The 14870-nt window shown below is 38.1% G+C and overlaps 1 long non-coding RNA gene across 1 annotated transcript in view; it reads right to left on the bottom strand.

Annotated features, from left to right (window-relative positions):
- Positions 1-14870, bottom strand: part of LOC141569643 (uncharacterized) — a 166203-nt gene that overhangs the window by 57367 nt on the left and 93966 nt on the right. Inside the window, exon 3 of the long non-coding RNA XR_012493358.1 lies at positions 11329-11428. This is a non-coding gene — a long non-coding RNA (uncharacterized LOC141569643). The remainder of the gene's footprint in view (positions 1-11328; positions 11429-14870) is intronic.

Genomic DNA, 14870 nt, shown 5'->3' with positions numbered 1-14870 from the left:
AGTTGGTCTATAGGCTGGCCAGCAGCACAGAGGAGGCAGGTTGCAAAGGCCCTGCCTGAACATGAATGATAGCGGCTAAACAAAAACGGAAGGGAAAACACAGAGAGGCAGAATTAAGAGACAGCTTAAGCCCATTAATGGTGGTACACAAAACTGAAAATGATTGAGCTTCTGATGCTGAGGGGCAAAATCATAATCCTCTTGTTCTCGTGCTTGGTTCTTGACTCTCCTATTGCCCCAGACCTTCCTGAATTCCTGTGACATTCCTTGCTCTTAAGAACCACCTGCATCCTTACAATACACAACCTTTCTTGAGGCAATTCTTGAGTCAGTCTTTGTTCCTTGCAACCAAAAAGCCTAATGAACTCAGACTCATAAACTTGGCCAGTGTTCTGAGGTAACTCCCAGCACTTTTAGAAGGAAGGACAACTATAAGAATTTCAGCTACGCTCATGACAGAAGTCATCTTAAGTAGGTGTAGGAGAGTTTTCTTTCAAGTTTCTCTCAACACATTTTATGTAGTAGGTATAGATATTGGTCCATCTTGCAATTAGTTGGTAGTGGTATAGAAATAGTATCCAAAGGAAATTTGGCTGGGCTTGCTTTTTAGCTTTGAAGGTGTAGAAGTTTTCTCATGGAGGTCCTCATTGAAGTTTATAGTGGATGGGCCCACAGAAGCCAAATCATAATCAGAAACCAATTTGTAATTTATAATGAGAAAGAATAAGAAAAGTGTATAAGGTGAGCATAAATGAGAACACAGGAAACTATGTGATATGAATGCCTAGCAGCACTGGGATAAAATAAGATAATAAATCTGTGATGCTCCGTGGGAAACCTTACAGTTAGGACGCAAATGTTAGAAACCTGACTCCTTTTTTCCTGGAAAGTGCTCAAAAGGGCCATCATCAAGTCTTGCCTCAGTGACCCTTATTTTTCTATGCTTATTAGGACTAATCCATTATTCTTTAAATGGCTCAGACTTTCTTTACATAGAATAAACAGCATGGTCAAGTTGGTTTCTGTGGAGTCCCGCTGACCTGGAAACCATTCTATCCTTTCCAGATGGTTCTGCCTATATATGTAGATGTTAAAATTTAGTTTCTAAATGACAATCTTACTTTATTCCTCCTAGTTCTTGGGAGAGGTGGGCATTCTCTGTGGCTCCCACACAAATACAAATTGGTGGTTTCCAACTCTTACCATTTACTCATTGATTCATTCAAACATTTATGAAGCACATCTTATGATCCAGACATTAGGGATATACAATGATGAATGAGATATGACTTCTGCCCTTAAGAAGCTCCTCATCTATAGCAGAATCAAAAGTGTATTCACTGTGATAAATGATTAGAGCAGTGATAGGGCTCTAATTAAAGCTCTGTGGGTATACATGGAAAAGAGTAATTAATCTGTTTCGGGAGTGGAGGAAGTACTGGGACTACTGAGGTGGACCTGAGAGAGTGAATAAGCAAACAGAGGAGAAGCACATTCCAAGCAGAGGGAACATGGAAGTAACTGTATACTTACTAGAATTGTTTATGGCATGTTGAGGTATGATTTTTAAAATCTCATGTCACCAAAGCCTTGGGAAGAGAGGAAGAGGGAAAAGAAATAATAGGAGAAGAGGTTGGAAAGGTGGGTTGGGATCCAAACTGAAAGCCTCTGATTGCCACATTCATGAAAGCAGTCTTCATTTTTATTGAGTGCCTTCCTGGTGCCAGGTTTTCACATATGATGTATCATACATATCATAAATGTCTTTGAGATAGATATTATATACTTTCTACTTTTTAAAAAATTTATAAATTGAAGAGCAAATAAAGCACAGAAAAGCTAAGTTAGTTATTCTAGTTTAAAATCCAAGACATGGCAGAGTCCAATTCCATTTCATTTCAATGATGAGCCACTGAAAGTTTCAAGCAGTGGAAAAACATTCATGAATATATGGATATGGCCTTCTCTGCTTGAAATATAAGCAAAGGAAATGTTATATTCTCTGCTTGCTCTCAGCATCTAAAGAGTCTCTCAGTCACTTTCTAATGGCATGTTTTCTTAGATCTGTTATTTTGAAAGAACAACATTTAGTGGATAAATTCATTGTTACTTCCCCCAAAGTTTCTCATGAAGCTATATATCAGAGTGAAAATTGAAGAGTTTGTGAAAAAAAAAAAAGATGCCATGGTGATTTTGGAGAAACCAGAAATATTGTTGTTCAAAAAAGGAAGCTTAAAATGAAGTCTTTAGCAAACATGACTTAATGTTCAGGAGAACTCTTTCAGCCTGGAAGCCACTGATATTGCCACAAATCACTGGACACTGTGGCTTGTACTCCTGATCCCACTGGTAATGATTCTAGATGCTGCCAATAACATTGGCACTACTGGTGCCAGCTGTCACTGCTGCCAGAGACCATTGTCTATGAACCCTGCTGCATTATATCACTAGCTCTCAATTCAAAGACTCTGGTAGATGCATCAAGTCAACAGAGCCTATGCTAAGTTCCCACGCATTAGTTACAAGGAACTCTAGAAAGTTTCTTGCATTTTCAGCTTCTATATCACAAGATAAATTTTGTCTCTCACCCAAAATTGTAAGGAGGTAATAATATATATACCATGTGTAGGAAGAAGTTTCAGACGCTGCATGAGAAAAAGGATTGAAAAGTATCTCACTGATGGGGAGAAGGTCCATGTCCATGCCAAAAGAATGAGTGGCATTAATGCCATGGAACTGACCAAGTCAACTTCCATGGCTGTGGGTGTGATCCATGTTGGTGAAGATAGAAGGAGTAACACTGACACCAAGGGGAATGCATGGAACACCCGGGAATTCTCACAGGTAGCAGAGGGGCCTTGAAATACAAGAAAACTAACATTTATTGAGCAGTCAATATGCTCCAGACCCTGTGCTATGTGTCTCATCTTGGATCTAGGAATTCCATTGGTGGGTCCCAGGGATAGAGATTAGAGATTTTGTCTATACTTCCCTAGGCTGCTATGGAAGAAAGGGGTATAATCTTTTATGTTATATATATCATCAAGGTAATCTAAAAGTAAGCTTCATGGGGGAAGGTGTCTCAAACCCCTTAAATTATTTGCTAGATTGTTGATATATTTGGATAGAGGAACTGTGATTTGATTTTCATGAGATTCTCAAAAGAGTACATGACTAAGCTGTTGGAATTTATTCATTTAAATAAAAGAAATAACACTGACAATCATCAGATCTGCCTAGACCTTGTCATTATATCTGTCTGGACCTTGTTCTGTGGAACTACTGCATTCTGGAAAAACCCAAGTCAATGTTGAGGAATAGAGTTGGGAGTATATAGCATGATTCATATTATATATATCATTTGCATATCATAGCTAAAGCTATGAATAAGGAAAGATGGTATATCATAAAATATCTTTTTGATTAAATGAATACAAATTTTAAACTTCTTAAATATTAATAGGATACATAATAAAAACAAACATTCTCAAAATAAAAATTTAAAACACATAGTTCCTTTGTATTCCAAGTATATTTAGATTCTGGGATGTATGTAGATGTTGTAGAGATTGAGAATTGTCCCCAATATCCATTCTCTCCTTCTTTGTATTAGTAATAGAAATCTTCGGTTTTCAGCTGGGCACATGGCTACCCAGGCTTCCTTGCAACTAGGCATGTGCATGGCTAAGTGCCGGCCCACGGAATGTGAACAGCAGTGATGTGCTCCACCTCTTTCCTTTCCTCTCTTCCCATTGGCTGGAAATTAACTATTGAAATAGCCTCTTTGTACCAAAAGGTACCTTCCTCTTTGTTGTTTCATGAGAGAAAAATAAACTTCAATATTATCTAACCCACTGTATTTTGGGGTGTCCTTATTACAGCAGCTTAATCTACATCCTCACGTATACATGTGTATACATATGTGTATATTCAGAGACTATATAAATATTATTTAGAGTGCTCACCAGAAACACTGAATAAGCTTTCATTTATTTAATATTTGAAGAAAATGTGTTCTTTAATTGTGCTCTCACAATATTTTATGTATATTCAGTAGGCTTTAATAGTATTTAGATGAAATTGATTTCTAGATTGTGAATTACTAATGTGGTATAGAGAAAAATATATACAAATGAATGATGTATTTTGCCTTTGCAAATATGGGTAATGAAAGGAATCTCCCAGCATATAAATTATTCTTTGGGAATAAATTGAAATTACACTGTTTCATGAAACTGCTAGATACCATTTGGTAAATTTCTACATCGGGGACTAAAATTATTGGTCAGAATTTCAAATTGTTGTCATGTTGGTTATTCAAGTACAATTTGCAAATCTGGCTGTTATAAATGAATGTAATGAAAATGAGGTAAGGATGTTAGCTTGCTTCCATTCCATTCTAAACTGTCTAATGGTACCAGTTCTCAGCACTGGCTGCATATCACCTGAGGAACTTACACACACACACACACACACACACACACACACACACACACACACACACAAACAAACAGTCTTTGCCCAGGCTTCTTCCCAGAGATTCTGATTTAATTGAGCGGGGTTTGGGCTTCAGCACTGGTAGTTTTTTAATAGGCTGAGGTAATTCTAAAATGTAGCCAGGATTAAGAACTCCTGTTATAATATAATGTTAGATATGGAAAGTTTTAGCCCCGCTTGGGTCCCAGGTGTAAGTCTAATTTTGAGGATAAAACACTAAACAAACTCTGACCCCATTTTATAAGACGAATTGAATTTTATGTCAATTACACAAGCTTGTCTGCTTCCTCTGCCAGCACATAGATAAGCCCCACATTTGAGTAACTGGAGCATGTAGTTCCTATCAACTACCTGACGATTAGTTAAGACATAACAAGTCTTCAGAAAAAATGTAAAGATATTTTTGTTTTTTGGTAAACTGCCCATCCCAAGGTCAGTCAGAATATAGCATCTTTGAGTTTCGCTCTCATTGGCTTTCTATCAGCATCTGTCTTGTCATCAAAATAGATCTTACTTAAGCTCATGAATAGTTTCCCTCTGCCCTTGCACTACGATGCAACAGATGGAAGAAATTATAGTAGGAGAAATATCTATAGACTGTAGGTCTGATGGTCAGACACACAACAGAAAGCCTGGTTTTCCCTTTTTGGCACTGATCATGACTGTTGTTTTAAGCAACTGAATATAAATACAGAGTTGGGTCACAGATCTTATTGTGTAACTGATATGAAAGAGACATTTACCGTCCTTTTCTGTAACACAAGCCACCCTTTGTAAATTGTAGGTCTAGCAGATTGTCTGGAAGTCCCCCGTAGGGAAAAAGGGAACTAGCAGAAGGGAGGGCACAGGAAGTCTGACTGGGGCATTGTTGTTGGGCACATCCACCCCCACCCCAAACAGAACTTCAAAGCCCCCTCATCTCTTTCCTGGGGTGAGTGTTTCCCTATCCCATCTCTCCTCCAGTTATTACCAAGCTATGGTAATAAATGGGGAGTTTACATAGGTGGAGAAAGGACAAACTTTACTCTGCTTTAAAATCACAACACTATCAGTAAGAGAAATTTTTGTTTTTCCTCAGCTGTTTCACTTTGAGGAAGGACTGCAAAGTACCTTTGTCATTCAACCCTCCCTATTCTGGACTTAAAGAACAAAAATTACTCTCTCTCCTTTTTTCTGCTCCAGCTTTACTAAGGGAAACACTGGATGGGATAAAATGACCTTAAGGGATGAGAAAGGAATAAAATAATGGAGGGACTAAAAGGAGAGACAGAAACTGGAAGATGAGAAAGGAGGCCAGAGAGAAGGGGAATTGCATTCCATATGGGTTGGCAATTGTCTTGAGGGGCAAAATAAAGAACTGTTTTCACTGTTTTCTAGAAATTTTATGTATGTGTACTTGAAGGGGTAATGTTAAGATTTTCCTGCTGGGAGTGGATTCGACCTGGCTGACTTTCAGACATTAAAGAGAGAAGAGGGCTGAGGGTCAGAGCAAGTCTGAGGGATTATGGCAAATTGAAATCTGATCCACATAAAGTCAGAGGCCAAGGGAAGTTCCTACATAAGAGAGTGGGACAGGATGCTTCTTCCGACCTTGGTCAAAGCTAGATTCATGTAGTTCAGAATCTGCTACAGAGCAGGGGTACTACAGAGAAAAATGCAGATGTTCACCATGCCCAAGAAGTTCACCCCAACACAATTTAACATGCAGCGTTCCATCAGTGGATACATAGCTTGACCTCCTGGACACCACTCTGTAAGCATGCATCTTTTTTCCATAGTTGCAATTATAGTTTTAACTTTCTCTTTTAACCTATACATTTTTAATGTTTACGGTTTTAAAGGTATTATAAATTACCTAAATTACTTGTACATCTTTCTTTCTTTTTCCTTTCATTATTTAACATGAAGCAATGAACAACTTTATATAAGTTTTGTTCTACTACTTATCAACCTTAGATTATCCACTGAAAATTTACTCAAGAAAAGACCATCCATTAGCAAGAGCAGCAATGAGGAATCTTTCTGGCAAGATGCCTTTCTATTTAACTACATGTATTCTACCCATTCTGAATGGAGAATCACACGTGTCTTTTTAACCTCCCTTTATTGCAAAATGCATTTATCTCGGCTATAATTGCTTGATTTAATGTTGGTGATTTAATGGCATTGACTAGAGTAAAAATGTAAATTACTCAAATAGAATAGCAGTTCCTACAATTGCGGCCTTTCTAGAGTTATACTTCAACAATAGCATTATGACTTAAACAATAAGAATAATTATTAAACACAATTGGAATCTATTTACTTTTCTTTTTTAAAAATAGGATTCTAAAGATAGCTTCAAACCCTGAAGTTGGAGAATCTTTGAATAGATAATCCAGCATTGTAACTTCCCTAACTACCAGCAGGTGGCAATGTTGCTTGCTGTTGTTGTCTGAGAGGCTGGAAGAGTCTGGAATTCAGAGCACAGGTGGGTGGTCAACCTCAAACAAAAATGTGGACAGCTCTTGCATTAGAAAAATGCAGTCACTTGTTTGCCACCAATAACTTTTCAAACTATTTCTTACACTGTAGTTTAGCTTTACTGATGAAAAACTTAACTTTCCCCTCACGTCACCTCTCCCCAGCAAATGCACATTGGTTCCTTTTGGTTACTGAAAAAAAAATCTTGATTTCTTAATCTAAAAATTAAGAGCTTCCATGTACTGATTCTGATGTCCTTGTCTCTCAGTGTCGTGGGGTATAGATGAGAATAGGGAGAGACAGGAAGCAAGGAGAACAATTAGGAGACTCCTGCAGTGTTTTAGTTAGGACTATTTATATACTGACAACAAATTAAAAAGGAATTCGTTATAAGGAAACCGAAGGATTGGAGGGCAGCAGGCCTAAGGAACAATATAAACCAGGAAGGTGACCTTGCCCAGACCTCTGCCTCTGACTTTAGTCTCTGCTCCTGTCTGTGTATCTGATTCTCTCTTCCTCTTTGAAGATAGTGCTTTCTCTTTCTTTGGTACACATGAGAGAAGCATGGCCTTACGCTACATTTTCTGCCACCACAGAAACTGGCTTTTTTGGGTAAGTCCTTGGGAAAGATTTGATGGGTCTACTTTAGACCAATCACCTGTACCCGGTGGACTAGGACCAAGTTGTACAAAATGGATGTGCCCTACCGCATAGATAGGAGAAGCAAGTCCGTTTCTGGAAGATGGGCATGGGGGCCTGCACAGTCCTGACAATGCATCTAGTACACAGTGAGGCCTAGGCACAAGGTAATAGTGTCCTGTGCTGTAGTGATGTTGAGGAAATAATGAAAAGGAGGCATCAATAGGAGAGGTTTGGGGAAAATAACTTGCAGGCCATGGAGAATGATTAGCTAGAAAGTGAAAGAAAGCATTAAAAAAAAACAAATACAATAAATCAAAACAAGAAAATAGAGACGTGAGAGACATGAGGGAAGGTCATGAGTACAACTGAATGACTTAATGATGTAGTTCATTTTGAACTGGCTTGGAAAGTCTACTGGGATCATTGCGGCAGATCAAAATATAAGTCAGGAAGGAGTTTAATTTAGTTTTTATATTTTCAGATGAATAATTCAGTAAATTGCTTCTAATTTTGAAGCTTAATTTTATTAGCGCCAGATCTGAACTGGTTTCCTTCTTCGGGCAGAAGCACCACAGTGAATCTTGGCATCTTAAAAAGAACCTAAGAGAGGCAATTTTCTTTCCAGAAGAATTGTTTCTGACGTTTTGTTTCAGAAGTTCTGTTTCTGACATGCAAGTTTCCCTATACCCAACACTCACAAACCATAACCTGAATCATAAAGATACTTATTCCTCAGGGGAGAGACTAATAGGGTCCCTTTAAATATTGAAAATATAATAAAATCAAGATTCTACTGCAAATATTCTAGCTTTTTCCTTGCATAAACATAGACAGTGTAAGGGGCTAAACCAAGGAGTTCTTCCTCCAAGTCTAACTGGGCTCAACTGAACTAGTTATTTAGCTTCTCTGGACTCTGTATTAATTTTAATTTATTTAAGAAACGTTACCTGTACTGCTCAGGCTAGACAACCAATAAGAGATAGAAAAGATCATAAATAGACAGAATCTATACATATACTAGATGGTTTATATATTCTCCTAAAGTTCAAAAAAAGTATAATATTATCACTGTTGTACTAAAATATCTTGTGTTTGAGCAAAGACACTAAACTTAAAGAACTTAATCCAGTGCTCGGTTCCACTAGAAAGGCACTGAGCTATCTTGAGCAACTGCCTTGCCTCTACATCATAATATCCGATGTCACAGTTCGTAAAATCAGACAGCGTGTATTGCAGAATCTTGGCTGATACCCGGCAAGCGTTTCTCATTCAGCCTTTCCTTTAATCAGCAAGCTGGGAAGGGTTTGTTCCCATCATGCCTACATTCCTTTTGTTTAAAACCCTCTATTTTTTTCCTTCACTCTTTTGTTCCTATGGGTTATCGTATATCCTTCATCACCTTACTGATTTACACCTTGATCTTTTCCTTTAAACTTCTCTTCCACTTTCTACCCTGTCCTTGCCTATCTATACAGTGTATTTATTTTATTTTTTTTTATTTTTTTTATTTTATTCTATTTTATTTTATTATTTTTTGCTACAGTAAATACTTGGGTCGGGTAATTTTTGATTATCTGTCGAATTTAGAAACAGAAATTTAAAATCTCCAAGTGTGTCAGTTATCTATTGCTGAGTGACGAATCACCCCAAAACATAGTGGCTTAAAACAAAAATAGTTATTATCTAGCAGTTTCTATGGGTCAGGAACTTGGGCTTGGCTTAGCTGGGTCCTCTGCTTCAGGGATGCTCACAGGCTGCGGTAAAGGTGTGCTGCAGTCATCTCAAGTCTCAGCTGAGGAAGGATCTACTTCCAAGCTCACTCATGTGGGTTGGTAGGATCCAGTTCCTCACAGTTGTTGCACTGAAGGCCTCAGTTCTTCGCTGCCTCTTGGCTGGAGGCTACCCTCAGTCCCTTGCCATGTGGCCCCCTCCCCAGGGCAGCTCACAACATGGTGGCAAGTTTCCATCAGAGAGAGCGAGCAAGAAGGATGGAAGTCACAGCCTTGTATAACCTAATCTCAAAAGTGATATCCCATCACTTCTGCTGTATTCTGTTTGTGGAAAGCAAGCCACTTGATCCAGCTCACACTCAAGAGGAGGGGATTACTGAAGGCCATGAATATCAAGGTAAAAATCACTTAGGGCCATCTTAGAATTCTGCCTTATCCCTAGCATATGCTACATAATAATTAAAAACTAAGAAGGCTGCAATTCTAATGGGATGTTTGAGGAATTGTGTTTAGGTGTATTTTACCTATTTGCATATTTACATTTTTGTGTTGGTATGTGTATACATTTGTGTGCTTATGTAGAGAAAAGCAAGCAAGCAAGCAAGCAAGCTGCATTCGGCAGGCAGTAGAGGGCATATAACAACCATTTCAAATTTGATACCCTCTCTGTCTCTTTTTCCCTCCTACATCTCTGCCCTCCCTCTCCTTACTCTAAGGAGATGACTTTCTTCTATCCCACAAAGAAAATAGAAACCAGCCAGCAAAATGTCCCTCATCATCCAATCCCCACATCTCCAATTACCTCCATCTTTATCCTTATGGTCATCCCTCTGATTCAAGGGCTACACAGTTTGTCCAAGGCTGAGCCATCTACTTGTGCCTTATACCCTTCTACCTCCTCAGGAACCACATTACAACATTTTTTTTCCTGTCCCTGTCTTCTATGGCTCTTTTATATAGGCATAGACACATGTTCAAAGTTTTAAAACCATCTTAAAAAGACAAGAAGCTAACTTTTCCTCTGCTCTGAGTAATCCCTTGGCTAGTACCTTCTTTCACTCCCTCCCTTTACAACAATACTTTCTGAAACAATCATTTATTTTCTTTGTCTTCATTTTTAAAAACTTTCACTGTGCAACCCATGCAATCTGATCTGTACCCATCTCCCATCTTTAACAATAACAAAATTACTTCTCCTGCCCCCATTTACTCGGCCAATTAACAATTTCTTTGCTCCTCTTTGCAACCAAACTCATAATTTCAAATGTCTCTTTCAATCTCACCTGAAACAGAGTGTTGCCTCTCACATTTCATTGAGATGCTATTGCCAAGGTCACCAATGACATTGTTAAATCCAGTGGCCCGTTCTCATTCCTCAGCCTGCTAGACTTAATGGCAGCATTGGATGGCCATTCACTAGGTCCCTTATGCTACATTTTCTTCATTTGATTTTAAGGATACCACACTCGCTTGGTTTTTCCTACTTCATTGACCACCTTCTCTAAGCACTTTCATTGGTTCTTCCTCTTCTCCCTAATCCCTACCATTGGCGGCCCTCAGGGCCCAGTCCTCAATCCTCTTCTGTTCCACATCCGCACTCACTCCTTTAATGAGCTCCCTGTCTTATGGCTTTACATACCATGAAAGTAACCACAGCTTTTGCATTATATCTATAGTCCAAATCTTTCCTCTGGAGCTCTATGTGTATTCCCAACTGCCTAGTCACCACTTCCATTAGGATATATAACAGCATATCAAACTATAACTTAACTCTTTATTTCTGCCCCTCCCAAACTTGTTCTACCTGCATTCTTCCCAATTCGATTGATGGCATGTACATTTTTCCAGTTCCTCCAGCCCAAAACATTGATTCTTCTCTTTCTCTCTCATCCTCTTCTGATCTATCAGAAAATATGCTGCCATCTTGGGAAAATAGCCAGAAGCCGCTCACGCCTCAACACCTTTGCCACCTGGTCTGATCACCAGCATCTCTTACCTGGATGATGGTAGTAGCTTCTTAACTGCCATCCTTCTTTCCACCGTTGTGCCTATCTTCTGTTCTCCCGAAGTCTGTTCTCACAGCAGCCAGAGTAAGCCTTTAAAATAAGAATCAGATCATGTCATTCCCATTCTCAAAACCTCCCAGTGGCTCACCATTTTGTGCATAGTGAAAGTCAGATCCCTTACAATAACCGACAAGGTCTTAGATGACCTGAACTCTTTGACCTCATCTCCTATTTCTTTCTCCTTGTTTGCACTACTCCAGGATGCTGGCTTCCTCCCTGTTTCTTAAAGATGCCAGGTATGTTTGGAGCCTTTCCATGAGCTACTTCCTCGTTCTGAAATGCTCTACCCAGATATCCTCATGGCTCACCCCTCATCTCTTTCAAGTATTTGACATTTGGTTAAACGTCACCTTGTCGTCGAGACCTACACAGACCATCCTCCTCCATGCTCTCCTCTCAGCATACCTACTTTGCCACCCTATTTATTTTTTCCATAACATGCTTATCTTCTAGGATATATCAAATTTACTTTTTTTTTTTTGGCCTGGGAATTCACATTTTATTAATGGTTCAGGTAATTCTTCATGTGAGCTTAAATGTATAAAATTGTGTTGTTCTTTAACATAGAACTTATATCTAAAACACAAAATGCATACGAGGAATTCAAATTTAACAAAGCTTTTTGTTTCCCAGAAAGAAGATCCTATTTGGTTTTCAAAATAATGGCTAAAATAGTATTTCTATTAACACAGGATTCACTATTAAAAACTAAAGTTTAAGGTCAAAACAAAAAAAATCACCAGAAAACCTTGAAGGAGGCTGCACAGCATACAATTTCAGCCTTTACTATAGCTCTTTTTTGGTGTTACAGTACTTCGAGATGTATTGTATCATTACTATTTAATCATCTTTCAGAACTTTTTAAGTCAGTTTCAGGTGTGCAAAACAACATAATGATTAGACATTTACACCCCTCACAAGGTGATAGCTCCACCAAGTCTGACATCTGACATCGTACATAGCTATTATAACACCATTGACTATATTCCCTATGCTGTACTTTACATCCTATGACTATATTACATATATATTATATATATACATAGATACGTATATATACGTATACATATATACGTATATATGTATACATATATACACCCATATATAATATATACACATATATAATATATAATAGTTGATATTCAATATTATTTTATATTAGTTCCAGGTGTACAGCACAGTGGTTAACTGTTTATATAATCTATGAAGTGATCCCCTGATAAGTCCAGTACATATCTGACACCCTACATAGTCTTTACATTATTGATTATATTCCCCATACTGTATTTCACATCCCTGTGACTATTTTGTGACTATCATTTGTACTTTCTAATCCCTTCATCTTTCTCACCCATCCCTCAGTCCCCCTCCCATCTAGCAACCATCAGTTTGTTCTCTGTATCTATTAATCTATTTCTGTTTTGTTTGCTCATTTATTCTGGTATTTAGATTCCACATATAAGTGGGCTTCAAATTTACTTTTTACTTGGTTAACACATTTATTGTTTATTGCTGGGAGTGTAAGTTTCATGATGAGAGTGCTTCTGAGTAGGTAAGGTATTCACTAAATGCATTTTGCATGCACGTTATTTAACATAGTCACCAAAAATCTAATTTACAAAGCCAATTGGCCCATTTCGTTTTCAATTTTACTACTCGGCATTTAAAATGACAGCTTTCTCCTTCTTTTATGATATTTTCCCCTCTCTAGTAACTGGTTCTCTTCCTGCAGGACCAGTTCCTTACTGGTTTCTTTTATGGACTCCTATTCCTCTTAAATATAGGTGTGTCCTGATTTGTCCTTGATTCTATATACGTCCCGTTCACAATCTTACCCACACACCTATGTTTCAACTACCATTAGACCTCTTCAGCCTTGCTATCACTCTAATGTCCTACAAGACACCATTTCTTGCATCTTCCACAAGCATTTCATCCTCAATAAACCCAATCTGAACTTGTTAACTGAGATTCACTCTCCTCATTTTCTCACCTTTGTGAATAGCATCATAATTCACACAGTTGACCAAGCTGGAAAACTGGAGATCATTCTCAATTACATTTTCTTTCTTTACCACTTCTTATCTAATCTCATTGATCACATCGTCACAGCAGTTTTACATTCTAGTGTGTAGTATGTCACATCACCATTGCAATGATGTTCAAACTATGCAGTGGTGAAACTCTTTCTTGGGCCTTGTCCTCTGAGCTGCTGCCTACGAGGTCTTTCTAAAAGCCAAGTCTGGTGGTGTTCTTCCCTTACTTCACATCTTCCAATGGCTTGATTTGTGTAGCCTACAAAGACCACGCCTTCCAGTCCCCCTTCTTTCCTTACCTGTCCTTGTACATCCTCTTTGCTGAATTACTTGCTGTTGCCCAAATTTGCCATGTGTTTCCCAATTTTGTGCCTTTCCACAGCCTATACTCTGTGCTGGAAGCACAGTTTCTCATTTTGTGCTTTTCCATGGACTGTTTTCTGTAGTTGAGGCACACCGCCTCTTCTTCACTCAGCAAAATTCATCTTAGTCATCTCTTCTTCTATGAAGTGTTTCCTGAATTTCTTTTTCAAGAAAAGCCAAGTGCTCTCTTTGTTTACTCCTATAGTATTGTAGACGATATGGAAATTGCTGTTTACGTAGATATCTATCCTTCTAGGCGTTTAGGGCAATGGTTATGTCTCCCTGATCACTGTATCCCACTACTCAACACAGTGCTTGAACTATAATAGGTGATCAATTAATGTCAGAGTAAAGAAAGAAGAAGAAAACACCACATACTTTGGAAAACTCTCATGCCAGTTCAGCCTCCACTCAAAAAGCTTCTTAAGAAGTATAAATTAGACATTAATGGAAAAGAGCAACAGAATATTTGCAGCAATTGTTTCATTACAAGATTTCTTATGTTAAATCATGGCTGTTCCTTGTAAGTCCTCGGTCTACCTCTTATAAAGGTAGGACGGCCAATTGGTCGGCCGTGTGTGTTAGCTGGGCCTTAACTTTCTTAAATGCGGGTAAACCTGTCCTCCACTATTTAATTGATGATCAAAGCATATGTATCTGTCTTTGGTTCATAAGAAGCAAATCTCTATCCTTTTAGTTATTTGATTAGATCATAAGAATATCAACTTCAATTCTCTGCTGATTCTTAATAGTGGATATAAAGTCCATTAATTTTTTCCTAGGTGTTCTCTACTTTTACTCTCCACTCAAGTAAGACCATACATATCCTACGAACTTTGACTACATAGATTGACCTTCATAGAATAACTTCTACTGAATACATTTAGGAATGTTACATGAAATAGTTATATGAAATGACACTCACTATTATAATTATTGTAGGGAATGTTGTGAAAGATATAATTTTCTATAGTTCCCCTTAGGCTGATCCATAGAGAAACTGCTCTCAGTTTTATTACTAGCAAATGCTGTATCTCTTGGGAAACTGATTTATTTTAAACTCATCCACTCTT

Source organism: Rhinolophus sinicus, linkage group LG02, assembly GCF_036562045.2.
Source record: "Rhinolophus sinicus isolate RSC01 linkage group LG02, ASM3656204v1, whole genome shotgun sequence".
Classification (NCBI taxonomy): Eukaryota; Metazoa; Chordata; class Mammalia; order Chiroptera; family Rhinolophidae; genus Rhinolophus; species Rhinolophus sinicus.
This window is presented reverse-complemented; position numbering and strand designations above follow the sequence as displayed.